Genomic DNA, 13,945 nt, shown 5'->3' with positions numbered 1-13,945 from the left:
GGTATTAAATCTTCTTTGAATGTTTGGTAGAATTCTCCAGAGAAGCCATCTGGTCCTGGACTTTTATTTTTTGGGAGGTTTTTGATTACTGTTTCAAACTCTTTGCTTGTGATTGGTCTATTCATATTCTCTATTTCTTCTTGATTCAGTTTTGGGAGATTGTATGAGTCTAAGAATTTATCCATTTCTCCTAGATTGTCTCCAATTTGTTGGCATATAGTTTTTCATTGTATTCTCTTATAATCCTTTGTATTCTGTGGTATCTGTTGTAATTTCTCCTCTTGCATTTCTAGTTTTATTTATTTGAGCCTTCTCTCATTTGTTCTTAGTGAGTCTGGCTAAAGCTTGTCAATTTTGTTTATCTTCTCAAAGAATGAGCTCTTTGTTTCATTCATCCTTTCTACCATTTTGTTTGTTTGTTTCAATTTCATTTATTTCTGCTTTAATTTAAAGGCAGTTACACTTATTAAAAGGGAAATATATTTTAGTGTTGCTTATTGAAATTTTACTATGTAATTTCTTCTTTTAAGATAGAAAAGACTCAGAATTACCAGAGGAGTTTTTCCCTCCTTATGCTGACTTTGGGCTTTGTTTGTTTGTCTTTTTCTAATTCTGTTAGGTGTAGTTTAAGATTGCTTATTTGAGGAGTGACGTCAGTGACATGATGGAGTGAGCTCACCTGGGACTTTCTCCCCTCCAAATTACAACCAAAAGGAGTAACTGCCTTCCAACCAAAAAAAAAAATCTAATAACAGAAATCGTCAGAGACCCACAGCAGCCAAATGACAGAGGATGGAGAGGCTGGAGCCATCCTTGGAGGAGCTGGAACATGGTAAGAGAGAACTTCGCTCCCTCCCCTAGAGACGGGGATCACTGCTGTGGGTGAGGGAAGGCACAGGGGAGGGGCCGTGCATCCATGGGATCGTCCAGGACTCCCACAGACCCGTGCAGCACAAATCCTCTAACGGGGGAAAGCTTTCATGTGGGGGGACCCCATCAAGCTAGGGCCCCAGTAAACCAGAGAGCGAGAGCTGATCGGAATCCAGGTCTGCACGCGAGAGAAAGTGCCCCTTCTCCCCCAACCCATGCTGTGTGCCGCCATCATAGCTGAAAGAAGAGGGCTCAGAACACACTGCTCTTGACTCCCATCTAGTAGCGACAGGCTGTAACTGCAACTGAATAATAGCATTATGCACCAAAACCACTCCTCTACCATCCAGCAATTTATAAAAGCTCCAGACCAAAAGGAAAACAATGAAAACACAGAATTATGTCCTGAAGACTTGGAAGTAGGTAAACTAAGTGACAATGAATTCAGAGTAGCTATCATCAAAAACTCAATGAGGTAAAGGGAAATATAGAGAAACAAGTCAATGAGTTCTGGAGTTACTTCACAAAAGAGATTGAAACTATAAAGAAGAATCAATCAGAAATACTATTAAAATTCTAAAGAAATACTAAATTTGCCTTGCAAAAAATGCTATCATATCTTTATCCTCCAAGATTGCTTGTTACAGAAAAGAAAATACTCTGAAAGTTTAACTGTTCATTGACACCAAATTATTCTTTGAATTTCTCTTCAACTTGACTTCAACAGAGATGTTGAAAGAAAATTAACTTACATTTTTTTGTATGCTTTCACCATGCAAAATATAGGCATAATCCAAATAAGAAAAATAAGCATATATTTGCATTGTATCGAGTTAATTTTCACACGCTATACTATACGTTAAAACACTTAGGAAAGCGTGTACAATTTCCTTTTAAAGTCTGATGCTTTAAGCTTTGAAGTGACAATGTTTCAACATCTAAACAACTACAGGAGTATCAAAATCATTTTTCACTTTCTTACATTCACATTATCATATTGGGTCCTTCATATATTCCAGGGTTCAGCAAATGGCAGTCGTTTGCCAAATTCAGTCCACTGCTCATTTTTTTAAATAAAGTTTTATTGGAACACCTCCAAGCTCAGTCATTTACATATTGCTATACCTGCTTTTTGCAGCAATGGCAGAGTTGAATAGCTGCCCATGTGGCCTGCAAAGACAAACATATTTACTATATCACCATTTGCTGAAAATGTTTGCAGATGCCTGGTATGTATCGATTTATATCATTTTTCTAGGAACTTTAACACACACAGGAAATGTATAAGAGAAGTACAGCTGATTTATTAAGGTGAAGACTTTACTAATGGTGGTAGTGTAACTTTGTTTTGAGTTCTGCTAAAGAAAGTTCAAAAAGTATATTCATGGTTGGCTGTGAGAAAACTAAACTTAAACCATTTTTACACAATATGTATCAGTGTCCCTTTCACAATGATTTGATTTTAGATGCTAACAGTGCTCTAGTGTATAATGCTAAAGCTGTTTTTAAAAAATCATTTCACTGCAATTAAAATTTTATTATACTTAGTATGAAGATGTACCAGCCAAAAAACTATTGTATTAAAAATAGAGTTTTAAAGATACAATGGATCTGAGACACAACCTGATCCTTTTTTTCAAGAGAGGAAAACATGCTAGAGAAATTAAATTTTTTTCTCACAATCATACTGTGATTAAATAACAGAACTGAATTTAAATCTTGTGTCAACTACTATTTCCATTTCTTTGCCTCTGAACCCACCTGAACATATTCCTGGAAAAAATATGAAAATAGTTCACTATTGTTCCAACTGTCATTGAAACCAGTTTGAGGGTCTACGGACAAGTTTTTGGTATTTGGCTGATTTTCAGCCATGTTGTTTCTTATTATCTTTTTGTCTTCGTTTTGATGATAGTCTAAAGATTAATGAAGTATGTCCTGCATCCTCAAGATGGGTAATTTTATGTAAGACTCATTATGAAGTCTCAATACCTTTGTCTGTGTTTACAGTTGCCTTGACACCAAGTAGTACCCTTTGCTTATGTCAAGTAATGAGAAAAGAAGAGAGATGGGCTAGGTATATAAATGATGTGTTTATCCCAGTGAATACCAAATGACCTCAACATAGGTTGTGTGGGTGAACTTTGTTCTTCCAAAAAGAGAGAAGCATGCACGTGTGGTGAGTATGGGGGCATTGCAGTTGAGTGTGTCACTCTGCAGTTGGGTATGCCAAATGCAACATACTTGCACATGGCTGCCTGTTCCACCGTTATGTTCTAAGCAACCAATTAGTTTCAGCAATGCAGCAGCTTCTATCACATTAAATTAACAGTAATTTGGATTTTATTGGTTTTGTTGCTTTTGATTTGTAAATTTGGTTTGTTTTATTGTTGTATAATGCTAAAGATGAAGGAGTTTATAATCAGTTTATGTTTGCATATTTTTACATAACATAAAGATGGTGTTGATGATATCTTGATGAAGATGATAAATTAAGTCAATGCTGGAAATCAAGGAGAACTTTATTTTTTTTTCATCGTTATTATTTTGTTAAGACTGTTTTTTTAGAGCAGTTTTAGGTTCACAGAAAAATTGAGGAGAAGGTACAGAGATTTCCCATATACCCACTGCCTCCACACATACACAGCATCCCCCAATATCAACATCCCTACCAGAGTGAGACATGTTACAATTGATGAACCTACATTGGCATGCCAGAATCACCCAAAGTCAATAGTTTACATTACAGTTCACCCTTGGTGTTGTACATTCTGTGGATTTGAGCAATGTATAATGACATGTTTCTATTATTGTAGAATCATACAAAGTAGTTTCCCTGCCTTAAAATTCCTCTGTGCTTCTCCTATTCCTCCCTCTCCTCCTCCACAATTCCCTGGCAACTACTGGTATTTTTACTGTCTCTATAGTTTTGCCTTTTACAGAATGCTATAGTTGGAATCACATTGGCTTCTTGCACTTAGTAATATCCACTTAAGCCTCCTCTGTGTCTTTTCATGGCTTGAAGGCTCATTTCTTTTTAGTGCTGAGTAATAGTCCATCGTCTCCTGTACCACAGTTTATTTATCCCTTCACCCACTGAAGACATCTTGGTCATTGTTTTGTTTTGTTTTGTTTTTACTTAGAAAAAATTTTTAACTGAGGTAACATATACCTAGCATAAAATTTGCCATTTTAACCATTTTTAAATGTACTTTCAGTGGCATTAAGTACATTTACATTGTGTGCAACCATCACCACCATCCACCTCCAGAACTTTTTCATCTTGCAAAACTGCAACTCTGTCCCCATTAAACAACAACTCCCCACTCTCTCCTCCCTTGAGCCCCTGGTAACCACCATTCCTCTTTCTGTCTCTGCAAATTTGACTACCCCAGGTATCTCATGTGAGTACAGTCAGACAATATTCAGCCTTTGGTGACTGGCTTATTTCCTTTAGCATCACCTTCCTTTTGGAGGCCGTCTATGCAGTATGCAAATGTGGGAATGTCTACAGGAGCCCAGAAAGAATTTTCACCTGGCTCTTCTCCCTTGCCTTTTGTCAGACACTCACAGAAGGTTGTGACTGCCTGAGACAGAGGCTTGCTCTTGTGACAGGCGCATGTATTTTATTTGCCCAGTGATTTGTGGGGAGACAGTAGTCAAGGCGTCCCTCCCTTGCTGTTTAATTTAGCATGAGAGGTGTGGCTGCTGAAACTTAGCCACCAGTCAGGGTGGGCTATCAAAAGGTCAGATTTCACATCCATGGGGTAAATTGCCACATGCCTTTGTTGTATCAGCCTTCAGCTGGGCTTGGCAATTGACTATCAGTAGCAGGCAAACTGTCTACTCCAGCTGCCGAAGATGGGTGGGCTCCCTTGTGCTGAGCCTGGGCTTGTTAGAGAAGCCTAATGCGATGTACTGCCAAGGGATGTAGTGCTGACAGAGAGCAGTGAATTCTTCCAGCGGACATCTCTTCCAGGATATTCTGGACACTCATGTCCGCTGACCCTTTATCACAAATAATAATAATGACGGCCATGCTGGCAATGATTATTTCCATTTTCTAGAAGAAAGGATACAATTGGACTTGTCTCCCCCACCGTAGATGCATGCTTTTCTCTGTAGACTACTAGAGTTCATTCAAAGAGCATGTGGTGAGGTCATTCACCAGGATAAACACATCATTCAAGTAACTGGCCCATCCCTCTTCTTTTCTCATCACCTTGAAACAATGCCAAGGTGATTGTACACACTGACAAGGGCCAGGTACTGAATCCTCATGATGGGTCTTGCTTAAGCTGTGTTTACTTCAATAAACCTTAATTAAGATGAAAGAAGAAAAGTCACCTTCGTTATGATTTTTTTCCCTGCTGTAAGCCGATTTCTTTCTGAATACTATGAAAGTCAACGTTTATTCCCCAATGATTCACATAGAAAATTTTGGAATTATTTCTGACCTTTTTTCTCTTTAAGCTCTCTTAGCCAGTTATTCACCAAGTCCCTAAGAGTCTTCCTGCTCAGTTTATCTTGTTTTGATCACTCTATTCCTTTTCATTACCCATATCCTAATCTTTTTGTTGGGCTTTGGCAAGAGCATCCTAGTCCGTATCCTATTCCATCCCAAACCCCCACCAGTGAGCTACTAATGGGTTGGTTGTACTAGGTATACTCTGCTCAAAACTTCCAGTGGTCCCATATTGTAACAGATAATATTTAAATTCCTTAGCCTTCAAGACCCTATAAAATGGAGCCACAATGAGAATTTCTGTTACCTACCACAAGAATCCACCTATGTGATTTTTATACTTCAGCTTTCCCATATCCAAAGCTATCACCTCAGGAAAATTCATTGCCTCCTGATTCTTTAGTGTTATCTCAATGCTCTGCCTCAAGCCCCTTCCTTCCTTTTCAGTCTCATCTCATGCCAACTTCTCTCTTGTTCTCCACCCACCAACACCACGCTCTTCTTTTGTATCTAAACAAACATAGTCTTTCACTTCTTAACACTCTTTGCAGGTAGCATTTCTGCTGCCTGAAAAGGCTTCCCACAACCCCTGCAGATGGCTATATGAATACTCTCCCCTTATCCTTCAGTTCATGTATGAATTGTCCTTTCTTTGGAGAACTTGTGGGCTCTATTTAAATTAACTCATTTTGTTTCTCCTCACGGCATTGCCATTTGTAACTCCTTGGCCTTTCCTGGGACATAATTATTTTGTCTGCTAATATTTTTTTTCTTTTTCCCTCTAGAAGGCAAGCTCTCTGTATGTCCAACTCCCAACACAGTTCCTAGCACATGATTGGTAATTGATAAATAGATGGAAGTGAATTAAGGAATAAATGGATGTCTTTCCTTTCTCCATTTTCCCTATGTGGAAAACCAACAGTCCTCCCATATTATAAAAACTCTTTTTATCCCTCAAAGTTGCTCCTTTTCTGTGTAGCCTTCAGAGTCACTTCAGATTCACAAGATGCTTCCTCTGTCAAACATGCTCTGGCTTGCCTGGCAGGAACTGACAAGCGCCATGACTAGTACACTTCTGATTTTATAAATATATTTGGAGGGCCTGGCACAAGGAATCTTTTCAATACAGTTGTTATTGTTCCAATTGCCTGGCCCAAGAACTTCAACGCAATAAGTATTTAATAAAGATAGTCAAATTGATTAGTTGACTAAAAGTGTTGAGATCCAACTTAGAAAGAAGACAAAACTTCTCTTCCTCAGCTAAAATTTTTGAGGCAGTTGAAGCAAATGTTTATAGAAAGCTCAAGGCTTCATCTTCTTAACTGGCTGTCTCTTAAAATGGGATAGAATCACAGGAACAGAGTGAATTTACTGTTTCTTGAGAGAGATCCATATTTTACTCAGGTTGCAGAAGTCTTATCTCAGTGATACTTTTGAAGTGATGCCAAAGATGGCTGGAGCCATCTGGGGCTCTTTTCACTGATAGTAATGGATAGAGGAGAAAAGAACCAGGGAGAAATTAATAAGGTATCTTTGCAAAGGCCAAATTTTCTAGTTTCTGGACTGTTAGCTCTTTTACGATCTTTCCTCACTATTACTATACTGGGGTAAACGCTAAGTAGCTATGACAAAGAGATAGCGTATCACAGTGAATCAAAAAGATAGACATGTGTTTCTCTCTCATGGGTCCGGAGTCTGAAGGCAGATTTGGCTCTAAGTTTCATCCAAGCCCCCCAGTAAAGCAGGAGACTCTCAGCTTCATCACATGGCTCCCAGTGCCATTCTGGGTATCACAAATTTTAGCCAGTAAGAAAGAAAAGGGAGAGAGTCCAGCACAAGCACCCATATGGACCCAGAAGTTTCATGCAATGATTCTGTTCACATCCCAATTCTGAGAACTCGGTACAGAGAACACCTGGACCTAGACACTAGGAATAAAGTGTACAGTGACCTTAACCATAGAACAAAAGAAGGAAAAAATTAGGGAAACATCCAGAAGTCAGCCAAAGTCCAGTCTTCTATGCACCTAAATATATGCTTATTGCTTACTTTCCATAGAAACACCTGGACTCCATTCTCAGGGGAGACAACCAAAAGTCTCATACAGAGAGAGCATCCAGCTCAAAATACAGAGTCTTGAGGGAAGTATAGTTTTTTTCTTCAGATCCATACGAGGCTCCTCATCACACACTTTTTAATTTAAAAATTCAAAGTCAAGTTCCCTGCCCTCTTACATATAAAAGGTCAGTGTGGTAGTAACAGGGTACATATGGATGGATATCTTCCATTCTGCAAAGGGAAGAATAAGAAGCAGATATAATTAACAGATACATAGCAGTCACGAAATCTTACTCGATAGCCATGCTTCTGGCAGTGGCTTGGCTGCGTTGCTCTCTGGGGGCATATCCCTGTTCATTATTCTCCTTGGCTGTGTATAAAATGGATGTTGGGCATTACACCTTACTTGGGTTACTGTAGATCCTTAAAAACTTTTCTTTCTGATATTCCGATGAGAGTTTTTGTAGGTATATTTTTGTAGGACAGGCTTGTAGTTTCATTAAAAATACAAATTCCTCAAAAACTTAGTACACTTCCAACTTATTTACTACCCAGTAGGTTCATGTGTCATTCCCCAAATTGTTTTCTGGAAAAAGATCTCAAGTCTGCCTCACACTTAGTTTAATCCAAGATTTTCTCATCTTAATTCTGTCTACCTTGAGGTCATCTAATATATTAGGTGACATTGTGAATCAGATCATTGCCTTGGGCTTAGTCTCTTTATTTGCCTGAGATGGCTTAATATGGCCTTTGAGAAAGGCTTTGAACACCATTTGTAACTCCTGTTGGTGGAGGACAGAAACAGTTTTCTTTTTCTTAATGACCTCAATTTCTGACCTCCCTATTTTCTTACATCTCTGCTTGCAAATTGGCCAATTATTGCCTAAGTTAATCTCCTTTTTTGTAATGCCTTAGTAAAAGCAGTTAGGGACAGTGAACACAAGAACCTTCGGGCTTTTTCCATTCACATCCTGCAAAAATTACCGACTCCATCTTTCAATTTCTCATGTGACAAATTTACCAAATATTTTCAAGGTTTGTCCAGGGTCATCAACTTTCTATCCTAAAATATGAATTTCCTTGCTGCCTACTATCAAAATAATAAGCCAATGCCACTTTTGTTGTTGTTGCCTAGCACCGTACTTGTTGTATCAATTTCCATATGTGATAGTTTTACTAAATTCTAATAGAGTACCTTGCTGTATGCCTAATAAATACTATGAAATCTAAGCATTTTAAAGAAAGTTATTGTATAATACTGGACTAGTTCTTGGAAAAAGTTGGGAAAATCTTGCTGATCCCATCAAATGCTGTTGACCTTTACAGCAAGTAGCTGGATTTGTTTATCTTTGAAATATCCTGCCAGGGCAGCTGAAAGTTTGTTGAAACAAGCCAGTACTTTTAGCCAAAGAATCAGAGGCCATTAGTAGAGCAGAGATGGGATGGAAGGTATAAGAGTTAGTTGAAAATCGTCAGCAATAGTGCTACCCAAATTGTAGAAGTTGTAAAATGATGGCCAGAGTGTACAGGTCTTGCTCTGAGGAATGGTTTAGTTGATGTATAAAGGCGTAGGCACAATTTGTTTGGTATTGGGGAGCATATCCATAAAATTTCCATGTGGAAATAGCCTGTTACCACTGAACTGTACTCAGATTCTTGGATTACTTTGGGGAAAATGGAGAATTCCTCTACAAATGAGTGCCCTGCATGAGTTTCAGATTTGTTACATCTTTCCTGTTGAGGTGCTGCAGAAGATTTTTTACTTCTGGTTATTGAAATAGAAAGTAATCACAAACATATGATTTCCAATGTGAATTTCAAATAATTTTAAAGATGAGTCATAAAAGAAATTTATCATCATCATATTACTTTGTGGTAACTGGCATTATCCAAAAACAGACAAATATTTTCTAAATGAAAAATGCATCTCTTCAGTTTTCCAAAGGGAATAATTTATTTATACTATAAGAAAGGGTCTTGCTTTTCTTCTTTTTAAATTCTAATATTGGGCTGACTTTTTTCTCTTTTCTATGTCTAAAGTTCTTAAGAATTGACCATAATATTTATTTCAAAGGTCATTACGGCAACTGTCCAGCCAGAATGGCTATTATTCTTTCTTATATGTTCCAAATTGACTCTGTGATGTGAATTTATGGGTTATTTAGTTTGTTTTGGACACAATTTTATAATAATGGGAGCATAAGCCTATTTTTAACTGTGCTTTTTGATTTTGGAAATTTTCCATCCTATCTTGACATTTTGAGATGGATTTTAATAACTTACATGTGTAAACAGTAAAAAATATAATCCATTTGTGACTACCTAGAATACTTTCAGGCACAAAGGAGGTGTTGATGGGAGAATGAAGTTTCCTTTCTATTCTCTTTGCATTTTCACAAGGAATAATTAGCACAAAACTCCTGGTCTCTCTGCCCCTCACTCCCTCGTCCTCATATGCCTATGTGACTTTGGGACGAGGAGTTCACGGTACATAACTCTGCTTCTTCCCTCCTTCACTTGCCTTCTGGGAGGCAGCCCGCCCAGTGAGAGCATGTGTCCCGGTCTGGTCCTCTGTGACCTCAATCCCCATACGTTATGGGAGGGGGATCTGGGATCCTTTAGCACTGTCCTTCATTGAGAGGGGAAATGAAATCTTCTGGGATTCGGCTTTAGCCCATTGTTGATAAACATCAAACACATGTCTTCTAATCTAGCTTTGACCGATGATAAAGGTGATATTTAGCCATCTACCTGCCTTACTACTTTGCAAAAAAAAAAAAAAAAGTGAAGTGAGCTGAGAAAGCTCTAATACTAAACTCTGGCTCTTTATTGGGGAACCCTGACAAATAGAAATGATGTGGGGAACTCATCAACAGAAGATATTGAAGCTTCAAGTGGGAGTTGGGCTCAAGGCTTCTGGCTTTAGGATTACCAAATGGGTTTCTAGAATTGAAATTTTCCCTTTGGTGTGTCACTCTCGTTTTGGCCATATTGACAAGAGAGAAGAAAATGTTTTCGTAATGATAGGTTATCTTAGGCAAAGTCAGCCTCCAGGAGGACACCAGCTAAGCACACTTGTGTGGGACCCAGCGAAGATGTCGGCCTTAGGGTGCAGGTAGAGGTGGCTTGACCTTGAATCACACAGGCCCTGGATGTACAAAGACCTTCACAGCTACTGGGCAGCTTGAAGACTTCTAAGGCATCATATATGAGGAAAGGTCTTGATTCAAGGAAAATATATTGTTTTAATTTTCGTATTCAGCATTTTCAGATATCAGGGGGCAGGCATTGGCAATCATTTGCCTTTTTAAAAAAAAATATGGTGTTTTATAGCCATGGTTTCATGGACTTTAAATTGTACCTAAGTTCCGTGCATGTGGGGGAGCATAAGTATGTGAAGTTTGAGCTTTAAAAACTGTTAATATCAAGCTGATATTGGCCAGAAGGAAAAGAAATGAGGGGAGCAAATTCTATTGCATTTAAAGTTATTCTTAACTGCAGTCCCCTGAGGAAGGTGTGGAGGCTGATCTCTTGGATTCATGTCTTCAGGCTATTAAGAGTCTCCTAGCAAGATGTGGGCTAAGTTGGCTTTGGACCTGAATATTATTGAAGCTCATAAAATGGCCTAGGTGTCAGAACCCAGTGGGATATGATTTAAATTTCTAGGATTGTGTCAAATTTAGGATAATGTCTAGCAAGTGTCTTTTGTGTATGTGCTGTAAGATTGAAAGACATTTCCACAGATGAACTTCTGTCCATTTAAAACCTGTTCCTCCTGCACTTTAGACATACCTGCAGTGTAGGGACCCATAGAATATTTTCCTGTAGAGAGAGGGCTGCTGATCTGTCACCTTTGTGTCATGTCCCCAAGAGAATCAGCACAGTAGGTGGTGAGAGATTTCCTGGAAGCCATTTCTATACAAAGATGTTACAGTAGGGAGAATAATGGCCTCCAAAGATGTCCCTGTCCTAATGCCCAGAGCCTGTGAGTATGTTATCCAAATGGCAAAAGGGACTTTGCAGATGTGATTAAGTTAAGGACCTTGAGATGGGGAGATGATCCTGGATTATCCATGTGGGCCCAGTGTCATCACAAGGGTACTTATAAGAGGGACACGGAGGGTCAGAGTCAGAGCAGGAGATGTGAGGATGGAAGCGGTATTGGAATGATGTGGGGTCACTAGACGAGGAATGTGGGCAGCTTCTAGAAGCTGGAAAAGGCAAGGAGATGGATTCTTCCCTAGAGCCTCCAGAAGGGATGCAGCCCTGCCAAACCATTTTGGACTTCTGACATCCAGAACTGTCAGATAATAAATTTGTGCTGCTTTATGTCACCATTTGTGATAATTTGTTACAGCAGTAATAGGAAACTAATAGTATTGGCTAGCAGTAACTTAACTATAGAAAAATTGCTGATATCATAAAAAATTCCACTAAGCTGAAACTAAATGTTACCCCAACTCATCCATCTCTTAACATGATCCCAAAATGCACTTGGAGAATCCAACCCTATCTGATATCAAGGATAGTATGGGAGAGAAGTTGGGAGTAAAGACACATAGAGATCATAGCTAATTGCAGGAAAAGTATCTTACTTTTGCAAATGTTGCAATAACAAATGGCCGTGTAAACTGAACCAAATTATTAGAGCCTGGGGCCAGGATTAGGGTAAGCCACTCAAGTCCAAGGTCCAATCCTGTCCTCATTTAAAATTTTTATATTTTGTTCATTGTGGGATTTTTTTTGCATTAATTTAGTTTTTTAAAAAAATAATGCATTAAAATATTATTTATCCTGATTATTTACTTTTTTGGCCCTCCCTTAAATTTTATGCACAGAGTACCTCATTCCCTCCACTAAGGAAGTGACGGCAGAACCTCAGATTTATCAGCCTCACAGTAAATCCAGCTCTGCACCAGTGAATGATGTGGGAATAAAGAGAAGCACCTCCATCCTAGATAGATTTTTAGGCCTAAGCATTTCTGTAGCAAGAGGCAATGACAGCAGCTACTGGGACAAAAGATTCAACAGGTTGACTCCCCTGAAGGCAGCCTTTGGTTCCAGGAGCATGGGGCTCCGAAGAATTGGAAAGGTGGCGAAATGTTGGCAGGGAAGAGGGTCATGACTGGCTTGGCACTTCCATTAATTTGAAAATTGTGCAAGATGGATGTCTCAAATGCTGCACCCTGAGAGAAAGAGCACACCATCAGAGTTTGAGTATGATGACAAGATTCTTGTGTATGTCACTCAGGATACTAAAGACAAGGGAGTGATACTATTTCTTTCATGTGTGGACTCCTCCATCTCATTCAGTGTACCATACACGGCACACATTGTGGAAGACCCTTCGTGCCCCAGTTAAACTCTTGTTGGGTATCACTCCCGGTGAAATTTGAGTGCATTGATAGTAGGCTATGTACATCCCAGTGAGACTGAAACCAGACCGATGGTCTGCATCTCTCGCCTTCTGTCTGACACCTCAGTGTCTCTGCCCTCGTAGTAGCAGTCATATCCACACCTGATGAACCACCCACCACAGGTTCTCTGCGACACAGAGAAGAGGAGTGATGTGCGTACTTGGTGGGTTGGGATAAAGAAGTGGGTCTGGGTAGTGTTCTCCCTTCTTCCATTCCCGTCTGTTATTAGAGGCAGCAACCCCCCAGAGAGCACATATTCTGGCATGCCCTCCCCACCATGGTTCCACAGGGCCACACCCCTCCTCGGGAGGCTGGAGGTGGAGGTCTGGTTTGGGAGGTTGACTAGGAGGAAACCCATTTTTCTGCCTTTCAATCTAACTTTTATCAGGCACAAATTGTATATTTTTATTCCCTTTTGCTTGACTTCTCTATCCATCTCTCAATTGTTTCCAAATTCAGGTAAGAAAAAGCTGATGTCAATTTGTAGTTCCTGTCAATCCCCAACAGTGGATGATCAATAAATCTTTGCTGAATAAATAAACAGTCTCATTTTTATGATTGGTCTCAATTTCATGTGTTTGGGTAGTTTCAAGAAAGTATGAATCATTTAGCTAAGTTTACCACGGGGAGAGAAATACTGTATATACATTACTAATCTTGAGTATATCTTATATCCAAATTTGATTAACTATATTTTTTGATGAATACAGTAAAACCACTTATACATCTTATTCCTTTCTTTAAGAAATATAATTGTTTTTCTGCATCCTGTTATAGTTTGTGTGTGTGTATGTGTGTGCTGGTAGGGGGCAGAAGCCAGACTGTGTAATGAAGATCTTTTAGCATGCACTTTATTTGGTTCGATTTGAGTTTGATCTGTTTTAAGTTCAGGGTGAAAAATAAAATCCAAGTTTGACAAAGAAAGAAATCCAAAAGCATTAGGAAAATCACATAGTTTCAAACACATCCTTCATTTGGATATAAACTCACAACTGACAATGATTCAAGCAGACAGATCTCCATTGATTGGTTTGGTTTTAGATTCCACCAGATTTTCCAGACTTGGAGCTCTTTGTCAAATGGACTATATGCTAATTGGTCAGGATATCAGACATGTCAAAAACCAGAAATCCTT

At 39.0% G+C, this 13,945-nt stretch overlaps 1 long non-coding RNA gene across 1 annotated transcript; it reads left to right on the top strand.

Moving 5' to 3' along the window:
• Nucleotides 1-797: 797 nt before the first annotated feature.
• On the top strand, nt 798-13,275 carry LOC124246087 (uncharacterized). The gene is made up of 3 exons (XR_006890390.1): nt 798-832; nt 2,009-2,099; nt 12,232-13,275. It is a non-coding gene; the product is annotated as an uncharacterized LOC124246087 (long non-coding RNA).
• The last annotated feature ends 670 nt before the right edge of the window (nt 13,276-13,945 follow it).

This window comes from Equus quagga, chromosome 10, assembly GCF_021613505.1.
Source record: "Equus quagga isolate Etosha38 chromosome 10, UCLA_HA_Equagga_1.0, whole genome shotgun sequence".
In the NCBI taxonomy this organism is placed as follows: Eukaryota; Metazoa; Chordata; class Mammalia; order Perissodactyla; family Equidae; genus Equus; species Equus quagga.
This window is presented reverse-complemented; position numbering and strand designations above follow the sequence as displayed.